This window comes from Enhydra lutris, unplaced genomic scaffold, assembly GCF_002288905.1.
Source record: "Enhydra lutris kenyoni isolate GAN:26980312 unplaced genomic scaffold, ASM228890v2 scaffoldscaffold110, whole genome shotgun sequence".
Classification (NCBI taxonomy): Eukaryota; Metazoa; Chordata; class Mammalia; order Carnivora; family Mustelidae; genus Enhydra; species Enhydra lutris.
In genome coordinates this window covers 89,805-110,096 of record NW_019154194.1, presented here as the reverse complement: position 1 = coordinate 110,096, position 20,292 = coordinate 89,805, and the positions used below count along the sequence as shown (strand labels likewise).

The 20,292-nt window shown below is 40.3% G+C and overlaps 1 protein-coding gene across 1 annotated transcript in view; it reads right to left on the bottom strand.

Moving 5' to 3' along the window:
* LOC111139493 (zinc finger protein 404) overlaps nt 1-20,292 on the bottom strand; it is a 169,477-nt gene that overhangs the window by 60,037 nt on the left and 89,148 nt on the right. The window lies entirely within an intron of this gene.

Sequence of the window (20,292 nt, the reverse complement as noted above, 5' to 3'; positions counted from 1 at the left end):
AGGGAATAGTTTGTATAGTAAAATCGACTCTTAGTTATATCATTCTGTGTCATGGCACATGCTTACTATTATATTACTTACTACCAACTCAATCAAGATGTTTAACACTTCCAAGACCGACCCCCTACCCTGAAATTCCTTTGTACTCTTGTAGTCAACCCATCTCCCTGTCTCCTCTCCCTGCCTTTGGCAGCCATCTGCCTGTTTCCTGTCTGCGTAGTTGACTTTTTTTGCAATGTCCTAAAATGGAATCATAACAGTATATAATCTTTCAAGTCTGGCTTCTTTCACTTTATGCTTCTGAGACTCATGAATCTTGATGTATGGATCTGTAGTCATTCCTTCTATTGCTGAATGGTAGTCTAGTGTATGGATGAATCGTGTTTGGTTTATCCATTTATGAATTCAAGGATATTTGAGTTTCCAGTTGTTAGCAATTATGAAGAAAACAGTGATAAATATTTGCAAAGAGGTATGTGTGTCAACAGGTTTTCTTTGTCTTAGTAAATATTTAAAGAGTGGAATTGTGTAGTACGTCCATCTGTGTGGAAAGCTAACAACTCTAAAATGGGTATACCAGTTTGCATTCCTAACATCAATGCATATTAGGGTTTTGTTTTGTTTTTACCATTTCAATAGGTTTATCGTGGCAACTCACTTTGGTTTTAATTTGCATTTCCCTAATGACTGTGTTGGGCGTCTTTTATATCTGAATGTGTCCTGTATGTATATCTATTTTCTCTGGGAACTGTTTTCTTGTTCTTGATTTTTGAGAGTTTATATGTTCCGGACATATGTCCTTTGTCAGTTACATGTTGTGCAAATATTTTATCTCTGTGTGTTTTGTGTTTTTATTCCATTATCAGTGTTTTTCACAGAGTAGAAATTTTGTTTTTGATGAAGTTCTGTTTTCATCTTCCATGGATTGTGCTTTTGGTTTTAGATCTAAGAACTCTGCCCAAACCAAGGTCACTAAGATTTTTCTCCTTTTTTATCTAAAAATTTTATGGTTTCAGGTTTTGCATTTAGGTCTCTGATCCATGTGAGTTCATCTTTATAAAGTGTGAGGTTAAGGACCGTGTTTTTTGGCCTGTGAACATCCACTTACTAAGTATCCTTTTAACATCAAATTTCTGTTAGCCCTTGTGGAAAATCTATTGATCATACATGTGTGGGTCTTTTTTTGGCCTCTGCTTGGTTCCATCAGTCTATGTGTCTATCATTTTGCCAATATGTAGCCTTATTTAAGTTATGAGTTTTCCAACTCCATTCTTCTTTTTCAAAATGTTTTGCCCTTTTTAATTTGCTTACTTTTGTATAATTTTTAGAATAAGTTTTGTGATTTTTGAAAATAAACTAATTGCTGGAAATTTTGTTGGGATTGCATTGAGTATATATCAATGACTTTAGGGAGACTTAGCATCTTAGCAATATGGAATATTCTACACCACAGACACAGAATATCTGCCTATTTGTTTAGGACCCTTCCATTTCCTTTTGTCAATAATTTGTAGTTTTCAGCACATAGATTCTGCACATATTTTATTAGATTAGATTTATACCTAAGTACTCTGTGTTTTTTGGTGCTAAGTTAAATGATAGAATTTTTCAAATTTCAATTTCCAGTCATTTATTGCTAGTATATAAAAATGCAGTTGATTGTTTTATGTATTTTATGATCTTGCCAAACTTGCGTATTAGTTAAAGTTGCCATGCTGTATAGATTCCTTGGAGCTTTCTGTGTAGATAATCATGTCATCTGCAAAGAGCTTTATTTTTCTATGCAATTGATATACATATTGCAGCAATTTCATTGTGTTGTAAGGAAGTACCCTCACCATCATTAGATTTGGGTAACACAACTCATGATGGTAGTGCTTTGGGATGATCTAAGGTAGAGGGGATAGCTGTCTAAGAGAAGGTCTGGAACAGAAAGAATGGTCAGTGTTCAGGTATTTTATACAGTGGAAGTCCTCCCTGAACAAGTTTAAAAAATGGGAGGTTGCACTTTGAGAGTGATAGGTGAACCTTATCAGAATTATGAAGGAGGCAGTGAACATGGATGGGCAGGAGATGAAGCTTACAATTTGCAGACACTAAATCATGTCCAAGTTTCTTTCCTATGGTCTTCACAATTCGCTTCTGACATTTGGGCTAGCATGGCAACCTCCCAGATATCCCTGTAAATAAACTGGTATTTGACAGGGCACATTTGCAAAGTTGACTAAAATAATCTGGTTGATAGTTTTATGAAAGAAAATGTGGGGCCAGATAAAAGTCCAGGTAGATGAAGAATCTGAGAGAAGATCTGAGTGGGGATTCAAAATCTCTTGGAGTATGATAGTAACTTGGCAAAATCATTGACTATTTTGATTTATTGTTTTATCTGTTGAACTATTTTAGAGACTTTTCCTATATTATTGACCTACATACAGCCAGAGGTTCCCTTCAAGGATCTACCTTGAGATGCCAATGCAATGTTATCAGCTCCTACAGCAGCTACAGAATTTCTGTCTTATTAAAGCCTTCTAAATCTTGGGCTTTTTGATATATGTGGTCTGCCAGGAGTTGTGACATTGTTTGGTTGGCCTCTAGGTGCTAAGTCTGTGGTACAGAACTGAAAGGACCTAGACTTGTGCCTATTATATCAAAAATTGTGGTGTTTATATAAAATGTGGCGTATAAAAAATGAGGCTTAATTTATAATAGATTTAAAAGATAGACTGTGTGTACCCTGTTGTGGGTACATTAGTGCATACATAAGGGGGCATATACTTTTAATAGCTGTGTGTATAACAACAGTTGTTGGTAGAGGCTAGGAAGGGCATGAGGTTTGTGAAGCAAAAGATACTGAGGAAGAGCCTGGTGAGGCTGAGGAAGTGCTGGGGGAAGTAAAGGAACTGGAAGGTGACCAAAGAAGATAGTGGTTAATATGGATAGCAAAGACCTCCAAGGGCGTGGGAATTAGTTGTATAAGTGGTTTACCCAAGCTGGGGTGCCTGGTCCAGCATTGTTGGAGTTTTATTTTTTGGGTAGCATGTTAACTGTTTTATAGATACTATCCAGCAAGTGGAGGAAAGTAGGAAGTGGTGTAGTGATGTGGGAATAGTAGAGAGTGTAGCATGGATTGTTGAACAAAAGGATTGGAGCTGATGTGGTTGTGGCAGGCATAGTGGAGAGTGGTGTGGGGGCAGTTACCGTGTCCAGGTCCCAGCTCTTAAGCATGGAAGGAGGTGGAGTTTTAAACTTGTGTAAATTGTGTAGTGGTGAGGCACCAGTGTATATAAATTGGCTAATTTGCATGGTGCTAGCTCACAACAAAAGGGCAACACAGGAAGAAGGAAAAGAATGGTTCAAGCACAAATTTAGATAATTTACTTTGTGTTCCTTGATGCATTGGAGTAGGTAATAGGCAATAGTAGGTCCCAGTGTGCTTCATTAGGACCTGGGTATGTTTCAGTAAGTAAGGGCCTGGCAGTAAAGTAAGCTTTAGTTTCTTACAATGTGCCTACATTGTATAAGGGAGGAGAATAGGGAGGTTGCCAAGATATACATAAGCAGAGAAATTGGGAGTTTCAGTTAAGTTGCCTACGATAGATACTATTGGCATTGGCTAAGTCAGGAACAAAGTGTAATAAACAAGGCTACATAGATTGAAACTTTGGGGATAAGGCAGAAGGTGAGTGATTTTTTTAAAGGGGGCGTTTGGGAGGTTACAGTGGCCATAAAAGGGGGTACAGGTTGGCTGGAAAAACTGTATGTTGGACTTGGAGCAGAGGGGAGTGTCAGAATTATTATTTGATGGGCTGTGGCTTGAAATTGTGATAGAATATCTTGAGTCAGCATTAAGTTTGGAACTGTTGGTTGTGCTGAAGTTATCATTCGGGATGCTTTGATCTCTTTGGGCTGAGATCCTCATCCCTGAGCTGATGGTTGTTGTTTGTGCTGTCATCTGTGATTGAATGGCGGGTAGTACCTTTAAGGAACCATGTAGTAGATGATGGAAACTACTGATATGAATCCTGGGCTAACACCCAAGACCTCAAGGCAGAGTTCTATATTTGAGAAATTATTGCAAGACTGACTGAAGACCAAGGGATGCTCTGGGGCACGTTGGCTCTATCAGGTGACCTCATATGCATCACATGTAGAATATAAGTAGACTTAGGAGCTCTACCTATACAGATACACATTGTGTCTTCTGTCACTTTTACCTCCATTTGTTATCAAATAAAAGCTGTGAAGTAATGGAATGCCCAAACAAGGAGTTTGGCATTGAGCTGGAGTGGGAGAATCCCAGGCCCAGATGATGAGCCAAATGAGATAAGGTCAGGCCAAGTAGAGCTATAATGTCCCACAATGACATATTTTTGCTTTTGATGTGTGGTCCTCAGCATGCTGGGGGTGCCTGCTTATTATGATGGGAGTCATGGGCATTGTCATCCCAGATCCTGTAGTGGCTCCCCCATTAAGTATTTACATAATGGGCTGAAGCCAGAGCTGGTGTCCTATTTAAGAATGTTGGTGCTGGGTAGGGCACTTGGGTGGCTCAGTAGGTTAAGTGTCTGATTCTTGATTTTGGCTCAGGTCATGATCTCAGGGTCATGAGATCAAGCCCCATGTTGGGCTCCCTGCTAAATGTGGAACTTGCTCGGGATTCTCTCTCTCTCCCTCTTCCTCTGCCTCCACTCTCTTGCTAACATGCACATGTGTGCTCACATGCATTCCCTCTCTCAAAAAAAAAAAAAAAAATGTTGGTGCTGGCCACTAATTTACGATCTTCCCCTTGTTTAAAGATCTACACAATTACAGGTATGGGACTAGGTACAAGACATACTTCCTATAACGGGAGACCTCCCTTTAGCCAACCTTTATACTGTTGGGGAAGGGTAGCAAGTTTGGCAGAGACCTTTCTTGTGGCCTATAGAATAATCTTTTCAGCGGTCATGGGCCCTCAGTTCCCAGTGGATCCCATTCTATTATCTGCCCTAGAATGGTTGCCAGTCCAGCACACATTGTGCCAGAACTGAAGAGGCAGGATTTGGAAGGGGTGCCTTTGGGTGAAAAAGGGAGTTCTATCTGGGTATTATAGAGCCTGGAAAGAAAAAGGATGGTCCCCTGATGTCATTTTGGCAGTCTTGGGACCTAAAGATTGAAAGTTCAAGGTGACTAAAGAAATGTGCAGAAGAGAGAGCCATCTAGAAGCCATTATCCATTTTGTGATTTTAGTATATGTGCCACCAAATCGAGCACCCATTTTGTGATTTTAATAGGGCATCCTTCAGTAGACCATTATTTCTCTATCTGTAGATGATAGGACAAACGCATATTCCAAATGATGTTTTTTTGGTAAGGTGTGTGCCTGAACTGAATGAGCACTAATGTGTATCCTGATCAGAGTCAGTGATATCTGGGGGCCCAGAGGAGATGTAATCAAATTTTAATGAAGTCTATTATGGTGATGTTGGCGAGGCACACCAGGAAGAATAATTCAGGAAATCAGTTTACTTAATATTACAGGATATTATAAAGGATACAAGTCAGTTTTCTTCCCCTTTCTTTCTTCGGGGACTCCCATAATATGTATATTGTTTTCCTGTAGTATAACCCATAATTCACATGGGCTTTCTTCTCCCCTTTTTTTCTTCTCTGAAAATTTCTTCTTTTTTAAAATTTCTTAAAAATTTAAAAAAGATTTTATTTAATCATTTGACAGAGAGACACACAGTGGGAGAGGGAACACAACCAGGGAAAGTGGAAGAGGGAGAAGCAGGCTTCCCACCAAGCAGGGAGCCCGATTCGAGGCTCGATCCCAGAACCCTGGGATCATGACCTGAGCCGAAGGCAGACACCCAACAACTGAGCCACCCAGATGCCCCTGACTGAAAATTTCTAATGACTCATCTTTGAACCAACAGATTTTTTATTCTGCTTGACCAAGTCTGATGGTCATACTCTCTATTGTACTTTTCATTTCATTCATTATATTTGGGGGCTCCGGAATTTCAGTTTGGTTCTTTTTTTCTAACTTCTATCTCTCCACTGGACTTCCTGTTTTGTTGACGTATTCCTTTCCTAATTTTGTTGGGGTGTCTGTCAGTGTTCTCACTAAGCTTGCTTAGAAGTTATTTTGAATTCTTTGTCAGGCAGTTCTTCACTCTCCATTTCTTTGAGGTTACTTACTGAAAAATTATTGTGTTCTTTGGTGGTGTCGTGTTTCCTTGATTTCTCCTATTCCTTGAAGTCTTGTGTTGCTGTCTTTTCATTTGAAGAAGGAGTAACCTCCTCCAGTCTCTACTGAGTGGCTTCAGTAGAGAAATAATGTCACTAGTCAGCTGGCTAGGGATTCTGAGGCTTTCTCAGAACTTTTCTGAGGATGCATCCAGTCCACACTTTGTCTTCCCTCTGATGGAGGACATTTATAAGAATGTATGCTTTTTCTCTACCCCACAAAGCCAGGCTTGGTGTTGAGAGCCTCCCTTATTTCCCCTTACAGTTTTTCCCTGAAGTGCTTATGTTTGTGTTCCTTTTCCAAATCCTACAGAATTTGGATGGCTTTCTATGTGTGTTTGCTAGAGGTCTGTAAAGGCTCATGCTTAGCATCTGCTGGGGTGGGTGCAGGGAGCTAGTCACAAGGTAGAGGAAATGAGGCATGTGGAGGGTTGGGGCTGCCAAGGGGCATTTTGCAGAGACTGCAGGAGAGGCATCCCCAGCAGCAGCTTTTGGGCAGGCTTCCCGACAGTCTGTGAAGCATTTAATAGAATCTGCATATCTTGGATGAGTTCCCAGCCCTGGTGGCTGTGCTCCCAGCCTGTCCCAACCATTCAGCCGTGCGGATCACCTCAGTATTCTGGGTAGAGCAGGAAAGAAGTGAGCCTCTTGAGAAGCATCACACACCACTGGGGAGGCCGAGTACTCTTTCATATGATCATACTTTCCCACATGGGGGAAGCTGCAGACCAATGGGATCTCTCTTGGCAGTGAGTTCTGTCTTGGAGGAGAGGTGACACAGGTAAAGTGAACTGTTCTTATCCTCTTCAATACATCTGTTCTCATTTTGTTGCTCCAACAATGCTGGGACTTTTCTGTTGAATACAGAATATCTACAAATATACCCTTGTCCCTGAGAGACTGCTCTCAAACCCCTGAATTTTGCAAAGTCGTCCTTGCCACTAGAAGCAGCCATTCCACTGACCCTTTTTTGCCTGAAGAACATGCAGTGGTTTCCTCTGAGATAGATACATTGAATGACACTGCTGATTCTCCTCAGGACCAAATCCTGCTACACTACTTTGCTTCCACACTTATACTTCAATTCAAGTCATACCTCATACCAAAGACTTAATTACAAATATAACACTGAGGTGATAGTCCACACCTCAAAAGAATTTCATGATTTTTCAATTTATATGGACAAATCTGGGAACACATTTGGGAATGGATCTTGGGGATATGGGATGATGGTACAAGGAGTATAAAATTTGATGACATGAATATACTGAAATAGGCTCACTAAGCATAGATTCTGGATCTAAAATGTTAGCTCCTTAAGTTGGAAAGGTTTTTTTTTTGTTTTGTTTTGTTTTGATTTTTGGTTGATAGGTTGAAAAATGGAAGGAAATGTAGCTACAGTAAGTTAGGTTGAAATTCCAGAATTTCTTTGGTACAATGTAGAGGAAAGTGATCAAAGTCTTAGGGAGATTTGAATGTTAGAGCAGATTTATCATGTTAGACATGATCACCTATCCTGGAAGGATAGAGAAATCATAGTTCACCATGAGAAATAATTTGTGAGAGGAATCTCAGTATCTTTGAAGAGCTCAAGGTTTGTTCTTCTCTGTAGATGAGGTATTACAGTGGGAACTCCACCGAACTGGGATCCCTAAATGAATTTAATGATGGGATCCTAGTGTGGTGGCAGCCAAGTGGTTAGTGGCATTTAGTCCCAAGACCAGTTGGTTAGGAATACTCTAATGGACAACAGAACCAACATAGTGTTCAGAATAGACTGATAGATGACATTGGTTATTGACTTTAATATCCCTAAAACAAATAGATGTGAAGAGTACTAAATTCTTATTTGATATGTATAAATAGAATAGTTCCAAGTCATGTGAACAGAAATCCAACTGCAACCACCAAAAATAGATACTGACTGCCTCTTAAGCAGCACACAGACACAGCACCCAGACACACCCAGAATTTATTGAATTCAGGAAAGGCTGCATCTTCCTAAGTATCCCATTACCCTGCCACGCATTGCAGTTTTAATCTTTCCCAGGCTTCCTCCAAAGGGACCATTTACCTGGAGTTGCTGGATCCTGGTTCTGACATTGATTGATGCTGATTGGCCCTGGTGAGCAGGAAGTCACTGTTACCCTAGGTATATTGGTAAGACTATATGCCAGAGGGTAGGAAATAAATTCCCTAAAAACCTAGGTGCCCTCCACTTCAGTAAAATTGCTAGGGGATCCTTAGTGTTGGCATGTTGAAATACCACTAAAGTAAAGGACATGTTGCATCTGGGCCCTCCTACAACCAAAAGAGAGTCACCATGCCTACTGTGCTCCCTCAGATTTCTGAACAAGTGTATTCCTCGTTGGGGTGTGCTACACTGTTCTTTTTTGTGTGACCTGAAAACTGACTGGAGCCCGGAGGAGAAAAAGGCTCTCAACTAGTCTAGGCTGCCATGTATAAGCTGCTCTGCCACTTGGGTCATATGATCCAGCAGATTCAAGGGTTCTTAAAATGTTAGTGGCAGACAGAAATGGTGTTTTTAATGTTTGGCCAGACACTATAGATCATCCATAGCGCAGACACTTAGAATTTTGGCATGAAGCCCTGCATCCTCTAGACACACCTACCTTCTTTTTAAGAGACAGCTTTTGTTTTACTATTGCACTTTAGCAGTGGCTGAAGAGTTAACCATGGGCTATCAAGTTACCATATACCCTGACCTTGCCTTCACGGACTAGGTGTCATCTTACCAATGTAGTGTTAGATGTGGGCATGTACAGAAGCACTCCATTATCAAATGAAAGATTTTATATATATATATATATATATATGCTTCACATATACTTCCATTTATATATAGTATATATAAATATATAAATATAAAGTATATATATTATATATAATACATTATATATAATATATATATATTAAATGGAAGTATATGTGAAGCAATGAAAGCATCAATTAATGGCCCAAATGCCCATAGTCCATACTTGTGCTACATTACTTTGTCCCAGTGCACCTCTGTGGATTTATGGAAAGTTCCTTGTGACTAGGGTGAGGAGGGGAAAACTTATTCCTGACCAATCTTCAGATGGTTCTGTGTGATAGGCAGGCATGGACCTGAAATTGTCCAACTGACACACAACACTTTCTGGGACATCCCTGAAGGACCGTTGTGAAGGGAAATCCTCTCAGTGGGCAGAACTTTGAGCAGTGCACCTTGGTTGCTCATTTGGCATGAAGGAGCAAATGGCTAGAATTAAGAGTCTATATAGTTTCATGGGTTATGGCCCAGGGCTTTGGCTGGATTTTCAGGTTCTTCAAACATGATTGGAAAATAGGTTGCACAGGATCCTGAGAGCGGTATTTTGGATAGACCACTGAGTGGGGAAAGAATGTGAAGATAACTGTGCTCCATGTAAATGACCACCATAGGGTACTTGCAGTAGAGGAGGGTTTTAATCAGTATGTAGTTTGACCCAGTGTTTTGCTACATTTTAGCTTTTGTCAACAGCCGCTTCTGTCCCTGCCCAGTGAACTCATGAGTCAAGTGGCCATAATGGCAGGAATGGAGGTTATCCACCGTTTCAGTTTGTTTTTGCTTTGCTTCCATGTACCAGGCCATCTTGGCTGTAGCCATTGCTGAGTGCCCAGTTGCCAGCATTAGAGACCAACACTATTTCCTTTACATAGCCCCTTTCCCCAGGATGATTTTGCAGCTATCTGCGGGAGTTTGGTTCCATTTAACCATTTCCATCATGGAAAGGGCAGTGCCTTGTTTTAAATTGAATAGACACTCTGGATATGGATACGCCTTCCATGCCCATAGCGCTTTTGCCAAAACCACCGTGTGCTTTAACAGTTCTTTTCTACCATTGTAGTATTCCACATGACATTGACTCTCTTTCTTAAAATTTATTTTTATTTCAATTCCAGTGTAGTTAATATACAGAGTTCTATTAGTTTCGGATGTACAATATAGCGATTCAGTAATTCCATATATTACTCAGTGCTTATCAAGGTAAATGTAGTCTTAATCCTACCTATTTCAATACTCTCTAGATACATCCACGTGGCAAATGGCAAGATTTCATTTTTAAAAATTTTTTTTAAGATTTTATTTATTTATTCGTCAGAGAGAGAGAGCAAGCACACCAGCAGGGAGAGCTGCAAGCAGAGCACGCAGAGGGAGAAGACGACTTCTCGCTGAGCAAGGATCCCTAAGCAGGATCGATCCCAGGACGCTGGGATCATGACCTGAGCAGATGCTTAACAGACTGAGCCACCCAGGCATCGCAAGAGTTCATTTTTTAAATAGCTGAATAATATTGCACTCTGTGTGTCTGTGTGTGTGCGTGTGTGTGTGTGTACACACACACACACACGCACACACACACTACATCTTCTTCATCCATTCATCTATTGATGGACACTTGGGCTGCTTCCATAATTTGGCTATTGTAAATAATGCCGCAATAAACGCAATAAACGCAATAAACATATATATCTTTGAATTAGTGTTTTCATATTCTTTGGATAAATAGCCAGTAGTGCAATTACTAAATCATATGGTAGTTCTATTTTTAATTTTTTTGAGAAACCTGCACACAACATTGCTTCTGATAAGGAATTCACTTCATAGCAAATGAAGTGTGTCAATGAGCCCATCCTCATAGAATACATTGTTTCTATAATGTTCCCCATTACCTTTGAAGTAGTTGAATTGATAGAAAATGGACTGGCCTTTTGAAAATTTAGTTACATTACCAGGTAGATGGCAGTATCTTGTTGGGCTCGAACAATGTCCTCATAGATGCTGTATATGATTTAAATCAGTGCCCAGAATATGCTGCTCTTATACCTGTAAACAAGTTTCACAAAATCAGGAATCCAGGGGTAGAAAGTTTTGTGGCTCCACTCAGTATTACTTTAAGTGATCCAATAGCAAACATTTTGCTTCCTGTTTTCATGAACAGGCTCTATAGAGATCTTATTTCCAAGGGAACGAATGAGTCCATCAGAAGATGCAATAATGATTCCATTGAACTTGAACTTGATACTTCAAACTGGGCACTTGATGTCTCTTACTTCTGAATGAATAGTCAAAGAAGGGAGTTATTTTATTGGCTGGGTAATTGATCCTGATAACGATGAGAGAATTGAGTTGCTACAACACAGTGGAAGTAAGCAAGAGTATGTCCAGAATGCAAGAGATCACTTAGGGTGTCTCTTAAAAGCACCAGGTCTTATGATTTAAAACCCATGGAAAAATACAACAACACAATTCAGGCAGGACTGTTAATGTCTCAAAATCTTGAATGAGAATTTGGTTCATCCACTAGGAAAAGAATCACAATGAACTGAGGTGTTTGCTGAGAGTAAGAGGAATGTGGAATGAGTAGGGAAAGGTGAGTTTTACATAACACTTAACATCAGTTCCAACAATGATGACTCTAATAGTTACAAATATTCATTTTTTTATATTTTCAGATACATATTAGCCAATTATTTGTTGACTTTTTAGCCCTAATTTTATTGAGAAATGATTGACCTACTCATTGCATAAGTTTAAGGTGTACAGTGCAATGGTTTGATTTACATATATTGTGAAATGATTACCAAAATAGCTTTAGCTAACATCCACCTTCTTGTATAAATAAAAAGAAGAAAGGAAAATATTTTCTCCTTGTAATGAGTACTCTTAACGATTTACTCTCATAAAGAAGTTTCCTGTATGTTAAATGACAGTGCTAGCTGTAGTCATCATGTTATACATTACTTCCCTAGTACTTATTTATCTTATAACTGGAAATTTATACCTTTTGACTACTTTCCTCCAATTCCCCCACCCTCTGCCTTTGGTAACCCCAAATCTATTCCCTTTTTCTATGAGTTTGTTTTTTGTTTTAGATTTTTGTTTTTGTTTTAGTTTCCACATATAAGTGAGATCACGCAATAATTGTCTTTCTCTGTCTGACTTATTTCACTTAGCATGTCTTCAAGGTCTATCTCTTTTATTGCAAATGGTGGGGTTCCATCATTTCTTTTTTTTTTAGTATTTGCACTGCTGAAGTGAACATTCATCATTTTTTATGACTGAGTAATATTCCATTGTAAATGTACACCAAGACGTCTTTATCCATTCACTCACTGATGAAAACGTAAGTTGTTTCTTTGTGTTGACTATCGTGAGTAATGCTGCTACAAACATGGGGATGCAGATATCTTTGCAAATTAGTGTTTTCATTTCCTTTGGATATATTCTCAGAAGTGGAATTGCTGAATCATACAGTAATTCTATTTTTAATTTTAAAGGATTCTCCATACTGTTTTCCGCAGTGACTGTATCAATTTACAATCTAACCAACAGTGCACAGGTGTTCCCTTTTCTCCACATTCATGCCAGCATTTGTTACCTCTTGTCTTTTTGATGATGGCCATTCTAACACACATGAAATGATATCTCATTATGATTTTAATTAGGGTGTTACTAATGACTAGTGAAACTGAACATTTTTTTTCATGTACCTCTTGGTATTTTGTATGTCTTCTTTGGAGAAATGTCTGTTTAGGTTCTATGCCCATTTTTAGTTAGGTTATTTGGGAGGGGGGTTGCTTGTTTGTTTTGATATTGAGTTGTGTGAGTTCTTATCTATTTTGGATATTATTCTCTTACCAGATATATGGCTTGCAGATTTTTTTCCCATTGCATAGGTTGTCATTTCACTTTGTTGGTGCTTTCTTTTGCTTTGCAGAAGTTTCTTAGCTTGATATAGTCTCACTTGTTTTTTATTTTGTTATTTGTGCTTTAAGTGTCATCCAAAAAATCATAACCAAGACCCATGTTAAGGAGATTTATTCCTGTTTTCTTTTAGGAGTTTCTTACATTTAAGTTCTTAATTCACTTTAAGTTCTTTTTTGTGAGTGGTATAGGATATGCATCCAGTTTCATTCTTTTTTTTTTTCAAGATTTTATTTATTTGACAGAGAGAGAGAAATCACAAGTAGGCAGAGAGGCAGGCAGAGAGAGAGGGGGAAACAGGCTCCCTGCTCAGCAGAGAACCCGATATGGGGCTCGATCCCAGGACCCTGAGTTCAGACCTGAGCCAAAGGCAGAGACCCAACCCACTGAGCCACCCAGGCACCCCCAGTTTCATTCTTTTACCTGTGAAAATCCAGTTATTCTGGCAGCATTTTTTTAAAAGATGGTCTTTTCTCCATTGAATGTTCTTGACTCCCTTGTCAAATATTAGTTGAGCATATATGTCTGGGTTTATTTCAGGGCTTTCGATTCTGTCCCATTAATCTATTTGTTTTTATATCAGCACCATACTGTTTTGATGACTGTAACTTTATAGTATAGCTTGAAATCAGGAAGTATGTTGCCTCCTGCTTTGTTCTTCTTTCTCAGGCTATTGGGGGTCTTTTGTGGTACCGTATAAATTTTAGGAGTGTCTTTTTCTACTTCTGTAAAAAAAAAAAATGCCATTGAACTCTTGATAGGGATTCCATTGAATTTATAGATGGCTTTTGGTAGTATTGATATTTTTAACAGTATAAATTATTCCTATCTATGAACATGAATACTTTCCCATTTGTTTGTATCCTATCAGACTGGGGCCCCACTCTAATGACTTATTTAATCTTAATTGCCTTCTTAAATACCGTAACTCCAAATACAGTCATATTGGAGTTTAGAGCTTCAACATATGCATGACAGAGGGGCACAGTTCAGTCCATAATAACTTATGAGAGGGAAATGTTTCAAATAGTTTTTTTAATTGGTATATAATTCACATACTTTAATATTTACACTAGTGAGGTGTATGATTGCATGATTTTTGGTATATTCACAAAGATGTAAACTATCACCACTATCTCATTCCAGAACTTTTTCAACAGCTCACCAACCCCCCATCCATTAGCAATCATTTTTCAACTCCCAATGGACAAGTCCCTGATAACAACTAATCTTCCTTTACAGCTTGATGTATTATGCACATTTCATATAAATAGGATCATTAAACATTCTTTATTGTGTGTAACTTTTTTCACTAAGCACATATTCAAGGTTAACCCTCCAATGAATCAGTACTTCATTTTTTAAAGGTTTTATTTATTTATTTTAGAGAGAGAGAGCACAACAAGGAGAGGGGCAGAGGAAGTAGACTCCCTGCTGAGCAGAGAACCCAGTGTGGGGCTTGATCCCAGGACCTGGGATCATGACCCGTGCAGAAGGTAGAGTTCTACTGACCGAGCCACCCAAGCACCCCTCAGTACTTCATTTTTTAGTTGCAGGATAATATTCTATTTTATAAATATATCACATTTTATTTAAATGTCCATCAGTTGCTGGACATTTGGATTATTTCTACAATTTGGCTATTACGAATAATGCTGCTATGAACATTTTTGTGCAAGTGTGTAAATATGTTTTCTTCTCTCTTGGTACTTACCTAGGAGTGGAATTTCTGTCATAAGCCCAGTCTTTTATTTTTTTTAAAGATTTTATTTATTTATTTGACAAAGTGATCACAAGTAGGCAGAGAGGCAGGCAGAGAGAGAGGGGGGAGGAAGCAGGCTCCCTGCTGAGCAGAGAGCCCAATGCGGGCCTCGATCCCGGGACCCTGGGACCATGACCTGAGCCGAAGGCAGAGGCTTTAACCCACTGAGCCACCCAGGCGCCCGATAAGCCCAGTCTTTTAAAGACCAGTTTTGGTGATGTCAGGCTAGGGGTGACATCATAGTTAAAGATACTCATGGCTCTGTAGCTTATAAGACTATGTGTATTTAAAGGGGTACATGCACCCCAATGTTTGTAGCAGCATTATCAACAATACCAAAATTATGGAAACAGCTCAAATGTCCATTGACTGATGAATGGATAAAGAAGATGTGGTATATATAAACAATGGAATATTACTCAGCCATCAAAAAAGAATGAAATCTTACCATTTGCAATGATGTGGATGGACCTAGAGTATATTACTTTAAGCGAAATGAGTCAGTCAGAGAAATACAAATACCACATGATTTCACTTGTATGTAGAATTTAAGAAACAAAACAGATGAACACATAGGAAGGGGGAATATCAAAGAGGCAAATAAACTATAAAAGACTCCTGATGATAGAGAACAAACTGAAGGGTGATGGAGGGAGGTAGTTGAGGGATGGGCTAGATGAGTGGTGGGTATTAAGGAGGGCACTTGTTATGATGAGCACTGGGTGTTGTATATAAGTGATGAATCACTAAATTCTCCTGAAACCACAATTGCACAGTATGTTAACTCACTAGAATGTAAATAAAAATAGAAGACTATGTGTGCTTAAAGAGGTGAGATTGTGAGAATAGAGGGGACTGTACAGTTCTTAGATCCAAGTAGATGGGGGTCAGGCCCTGTGCCTCAGGCCCTGTGCCTCAGGAGGGCTCATACTATGCAATACCAATTTTTTTTTTAAATGTTACCCTCTCCATGGGACGCCTGGGTGGCTCAGTTGGTTAAGCGGCTGCCTTCGGCTCAGGTCATGATCCCAGCGTCCTGGGATCGAGTCCCGCGTTGGGCTCCTTGCTCTGCGGGGGGCCTGCTTCTCCCTCTGCCTCTGCCTCTGCCTACCACTCTGTCTGCCTGTGCTCACGCGCTCTCTCTCTAACAAATAAATAAAATCTTTAAAAAAAAAATAAATGTTACCCTCTCCTGCCTGAGTTTGGTCATTACTGGTAGTGAATGTTGTCCAGTTGGGGTGCCTAGAGCTGGGATCTGGGCCCATGTGTGTCCAATCTTGTTTCTCCTTTTGGGGTTGTCTCAGGCCTTTATCCCATCTGAGTGGTCTACCAAATATCCCAGGAAATGCCAAGATTGATGCCCACAAGGTTCTCTTGAGGGGCCTTGGCTATTCCCATTAAAGGCGCTTCTCTGTGGCACAGTGTTTCTTCAGGCCATTACATGATAGTGTACTGACAGAATGGAGGTGACTCATGGATTTTGGGAGATTCAGACTCATGTGGGAGAGATAATAAAGCATCAGCCAAATTACCATACCTCTCCTGGGCCCATGAATTTTGTAATACAGTTTTAAATTAAAGTTTTTATCCACAGTTCTGCTGTGTAGGTTTCCAAATGTACAGCTTTTTTTTTTTTTTTTAAGATTTTATTTATTTGACAGAGAGAGACACAGCAAGAGAGGGGACACAAGCAGGGTGAGTGGGAGAGGGAGAAGCCAGCTTCCTGCTGAGCAGAGAGCCAGATGGTCTCTACCCGAGAACCCTGGGATCATGACCTGAGCCGACGCCCAAGGACTAAGCTACCCGGGCACCCAATTGTGCATTCTTCTGAGGATCTTAAGTACATCACTGCAGTTTGAACAAAACTTTCCAATCATATATGAGCTAGGTTGACTGTTACTGTAGACAAAACTAATAGCAGCTTAAATAACAATATTTTCTGATGCCGGACTCCTGAAAGGTAAACTCTAGCCCCAGTGTGGGAATGCATGTTACCGCCCAAGAACTAGACAACACGAACTTAGCCCCATTACCATTGTGGAATCTATAGCACCCCATCTCCCAAAAATCGCAAGCACTTCCGGCCAAGGAGGATGGGAATGGGGCCGGTGTTCTCCGGCTTTCTGGGAAATGTAGTCCGTCAGTTAGGTAGAGACTTGGCTACTTCCGCAAGGCGGCCGGGAAAGAGGAATTCTGGGTAGTAGAGCTCCAGCGCAGCCTGGGGGCGGGGCGGTCTCAGGCACTTCCGCTCACGTGGCCGGGTTGTCGCGGGTTCCTTTGCGGGCTTTCCTGTGGCTGTGGTGAGTGGGTTCTGGATTCGGAACCCTCCTGAACTTCCTTGGGTGCCAGTACCGCTGGTCATTGTTTTGGGTAAAGAGCTCCGCGCGAGAGAGGGGACTTGAGGGCTGGAGTGGCTTTCCCTTCAGGAACCCTCTTGGCGTTTGGGGCGGTTGAGCAGCGTATGGCCTGGTGGAGGGTCTCCCGGGCTCTCCGCCTGCAGTCCTGGCTCCCCAGGCCGCACACCTTTCCCTCGCTCTGCCCTTTTCGCGCGGTTGAACATTGGGCCACTTACTTAAATTTCCCTGGCTCTAGTGGGGGCGTGTGTGTGTGTGTGTGTGTGTGTGTGTGTGTGTGTGTTTATAGTTGATGTTTTCTATAAAATTGGGATGACATCCTACCTTCCTATAATCCAGTGGTTTGAGAATCAAACGAGATAGTATGAATAAAAGTCTTAAGGACAGTTCCTGCCCCGTGGTGAATAGTGGTCTTTTGGTATTAGACTCTTGAATTTTGTTAAGTGCTTAGTAACCAGACAGCCACCAATATCGTAGCTGCAAGAAGTCCTGGCACTTCTTTTTGATCCCTCTAGGAAGCTTGATCGTCCCGAACCCCTTCTGAGGTTACTCCTGTGAAAATTAATAAAAGGAAACCAGCTTTAGAGTGGAGTCAGAGGCTGGCAGGGGAAAGCCCTCCTACCCTACCTCTTGTCAGTTGCGGACCCACTTGGAAGAGACCACCTGATACTATTTTAGCTATTAGTTACTATCCCAGATGGAGGAAGAACGACTTTCCTGCCCCTGCGTCAGCCCAGCCAATGAGAAATTGTCAAAACTCAGCCAATGAAGAGCGACTATATTTCCAAGCCGCAGTTTACTCCATTGGACTTTTTTGTTTAGGACAGCATTCTTAATTTCTCCCTTTCCCCTGTAAAGGAGGGTTCCTCTCCTTTGTTCTGTGGACTTGCCTATGGTTTTTGCCATATCTTGCTTGTTCTGGTTTGCAGTTCTCTGCTGTTCCAGTAAAACAACTGGCAGTTTTATTTTGAAGGTTAAGCCTCCCAAACCATTTCCAGCTGGAAAGGAGGAGAGGTGGAGCGGGGACAGAATATCTCCGATTTCTCAGGGACAAAGACAGAATTATGGTATTTCAGAGCCTCCTTTCTTTCCTTGGCCTTTATCTCAAAAAAGACTGCATTTCTTGTTGCACTGTTGTCAATAAGTAGTTATGTCTGAAAATTGCTGATATTCTTGCAATTTTTATGAGTTGAAAACACCAAGGCCTCGCTGCTGCCAGCTGTCAACTGTTCTTGCATTTTTTTTCCTTCACACATCCCTTTTTTTCCCCAAAGAATTAGAGATTGTGCTGTAGACGATACCTCTTTTTCCCTAAATGTTTGCATTGTTAACAAAAATTGAGTAAATTTCAAGACTTAATTGACTTTATTAAATGATTCATAAACTGGGCAGCATCCCATAAAGCAAGTAGAAGGCAGCTCCCAGGAGTTGTACAAAATGGAAGGTTTTTGTAGGAAGGAGGATGGGGCAAGGAAGTTATTAATAGCAAGAGGAAAGAAAGGATTGTTTTAGGCAGGGTCACTTTCCCTTGGAGGAAAAAGCAAGGGATCTTATGCAGATTACCTCATCTTGAAGGCAGGGAGAAGGCCTGGGTGTTAGATTAACTTCATAGGTGCTTATCAGGAAATTCCTGAGTGACTGGTTAAGACCGTGTTTCTGGGGGGAGGTTGAAATTGCAATTAGGTTAGGCATTAAGCCCTGGTGGGTGATTTGGCCTAAGTAATGCCATTTTAGTCCTGCGTTTTTCCTTTAAACAGTGTTTACTTTCTAGGAATCAGGATAATCTTTTCTATAATCACAGTATCTAGATCAAAGTCAGAAAATTACATTGTTAATCTGCTGTTATCTGACCCTCAGTCCAAACTTAAATGTGTTCTGTTTTTCATTTAAAATCCTTATATCTGGGGGCACCTGGGTGGCTCAGCAGGTTAAAGCCTCTGCCTTCGGCTCAGGTCATGATCCCAGGGTCCTGGGATCGAGCCCCGAGTTGGGCTCTCTGCTCAGCAGGGAGCCTGCTTCCTCCTCTCTCTCTCTCTCTCTCTGCCTGCCTCTCTGCCTACTTGTGATCTCTGTGTGTCAAATAAATAAATAAAATCTTTAAAAAAAAAAAAACTTAAAAAAAAATAAAATCCTTATATCTGTTTCCCCCGATTAAAGCCATTTTTGTGGGCTGCCTTTTGCTGTCATGTTTTCTGTTGTGTCCTTTAATCCGAAATGATTCCTCCTCCTTCGTTATTTTGTTCGTGATATTTTTGTTCATGATGTGGAGGCAGGAAATATCAGAGAAAGTCCATCTTTTGAATTTTATGTGATAGACCTCACAGTTTGCGGATTATGCATTGTTGGCTGCAATTCCACAGAGCTGGTGAGGTGGCCTTTTTAGTCAGCATAACAAGAGCTGAAGGACGTATTTTGGTTTTTATATTGGTGATGCCAATTTTGTTCACTTAGCGAAGGAGAGCTCTGTGCCATTTTACCACCGAAGTCTCTGTTTCTTTTTGTGATTAAAGTTTCCTGTGGGCAGACATGTTTTATTAGTGGGCTTTCTGTTGTATAGATCACCATCTGCTTTCCTCCTGCTTCTTTTTTCATTCCTTCAAATATAAATTATATACAGACTTTGAGTCCAGGTTTGTTAATTTAAATGAGATGTTGCTTATCAGACGATGCTCTGTTTTACATTTCAAAATTTTCCCTTTGCGTGTGTGCAGTTGAGTGATTTTTGTAACATTGAGTGGTGCAGCTGTCACCATAATTCAATTTTAGAACATTTTCATTCTTACAGTAAGACCCCTTGTTACCGTTTATAGTTAATCCGTGTTCTCAACAACCCCAGACAACCACTAACTTCTTTTCTGTCTCTGTATTATGAACCCTTTATTTAAATGGCATCATACAAGATGGGGTCTTTTGTGACTGGCTTCGTTCACTTCTGTTATTTTCAAGGTTCATCCTTGTTGTACACATCATAATTTTATTCCTTTTTATTGCCCGTTAGTATTTCGGTGTGGACATACCACACTTTGTCCATTCACCCACAGGTGGACATCTTGGTTTCCAGTCTGGGGTTCCTATAAATAACAGTTTTATAAATACATTAAGTACTCGTTTTTGTTTGGAGATAGGTTTTCCTTTCTCTTGGGTAGATACCAAGGAGTAGAATTGCTTGGCTGACTGGTAGCTTCTGGTTTAAC